Below are 2,150 nucleotides of genomic sequence, written 5' to 3' on the forward strand. Positions count from 1 at the left end.
GGCAGGTCTTGGTAAATTTTGCTTCTAATAGTTATAATTTTATCGTTGAAGAATCTCATGAAGTTGTTACTACTAAAAGCTATGGGAATACTTGTCTCAGTGGAGCTGTGACCTTCTGTTAGCCTGGCTACAGGTGAAGAGAGGGGCAGAGCTGTCAACTGATCACCATCTGGTGGTGAGTTGGTCAGGCGGGTGTGGCGGAGACTCTGGACAGACCTGGTAAGCCCAAACGGGTAGTGCGGGTGTACACTGGGAACGTTGGGGAGCGCCCTGTCCGACGGACTGTTCACTCACACCTCCGGCGGAGCTTTCGGACATCCTGTGGTGTGCTGGGGGCATTGAACCTGAGTGGACAATGTTCAAAGAGCTTCCATTGCTAACAAGCTGCGGCGGCGAGCTGTGGTCTTAGGTTTTTGGTGCCTCAAGGGGCGGTAACCCACGAAACACCCTGGTGGGACACCGGTGGTCAGGGAAGCCGTCGACTGAAGAAGGAGTCTTCCGGGATATGTTGTCTCGGAGGACTCCGAGGCAGTTACGGGTACCGACGGGCCCAAGGACTGCAGCTCTGCTGTGACAGAGGCAAGCAGCGGGTGGGGAGAGTCGGAGAAGATAGGAGAAGGACTTTCGGTTGGCAACCAAGGTGCTTCTGGAAAACCGTTCCCACCTCAGGAGGGGGAAGCGATGAATCATCCAAGCTGTATCAGTAAGGGTGGGACCTTGTTGACCTCAACTGAGGAGGGTAATAGGCGGTGGAAGGAGCACTTTAAAGAACTCCTAAATCCAGCTGACACGCCCTCTTTGGTGGAGGCAGAGCTGGAGATGATGGGGGATTGTCGTCAATTTCCCTGTGGAAGTGTCGATGTACATCAACACCCACAGGCAAAGCCCAGGATTGATGAATCCGTCCAGAATTCTGAAGGCTCTGGGTGTGGAGGGGCTGTCTTGTTGAACACGCCTCTTCACATTCGCGTGGAAGTCTGGGACGGTGCCTAAGGAGTGGAGACGGGGGTGGTGGCTCCCTCTTCCAAGGACCAGAGGGTGTGCCAATTACAGGGGTATCACACTTCTCAGCCTCCCTGGTAAAGTCTACTCCAAGGTGCTGGAAAGGAGGGTTCGGCCGATAGTCGAACCTCGGATTGAAGAGGAACAATGCGGATTCCGTCCTGGTCGTGGAACAACGGATCAGATCTTTACTCTCGCAAGGATCTTGGAGGGGGCCTGGGAGTATGCCCAACCAGTCTACATGTGTTTTGTGGATCTGGAGAAAGCGAATGACCAGGTCCCCCGGGAGAAATTGTGGGAGGTGCTGCGGGAATATGGGGTGAGGGGGTCTGTTGTGAATTCCTCATGCTACAGAGACTGTTTAGTTACGTTAGTTATGTTAGTTACAGCTACGTACATTACGTTACGTTACGTTAGTTACGTTACGTAAGTTACGTCAGAAATCCCCGCGACGCTTGGTGTTATTTTATTACGGCAGTCGCCTGTACTGAAGTCAGAGACGATGTGAGTTGGTGCTTATATCTAGCTAATGTAACAGCAGATTAAGCTATCCCTAAGTTGTTTCTATTAAATGTTATGCTAATTGAAACCGTTTTCACCTGTAATGTGAAGCAGTTAGCTTATCTGTGTTTTGCTAGCATGCTAATTTCCACTGCACACCATAGATGTTGCTAGCTTGTGTGACTCGTTTTGGTGCTGTGCAGGATAGGATATTCATTTTATTTGCTTATTGTGATAGTTGTACATTTACTTTCAGTATTTTAGTTTGATTAGATTAATAATATGTTATTCCACTAGATAATAATAGGCATATTAGCTGTGACTTAATGTACCTTCTTTTTGGATTTATTTCAGAAACTTCAACATTCATTCATTCATTCCAGTCATTCATCCATCCATTCAGTTGTTCATTTCAAGCAACATTGTACAGCTTGTGACTGCCTGTCTACACTCCACCAATTAAAAAAGTTGAACTCCATCTGATGACTCGTGCTCTCTGATGGGACCCCTGAAGCGGCTAATACTCGTCATCCAGCATTTACAGGGTTAAAAACCCAACACTGGTCCTTCGAGCTGGAGTTATTAGCTACTTCAGAAGATGTCATCAGAGGAAGCAGCATCACTCTCCCAAGCCGATCCACGAGGGA

The sequence above is a fragment of the Etheostoma spectabile genome, chromosome 4 (genome assembly GCF_008692095.1).
Source record: "Etheostoma spectabile isolate EspeVRDwgs_2016 chromosome 4, UIUC_Espe_1.0, whole genome shotgun sequence".
Taxonomy (NCBI): Eukaryota; Metazoa; Chordata; class Actinopteri; order Perciformes; family Percidae; genus Etheostoma; species Etheostoma spectabile.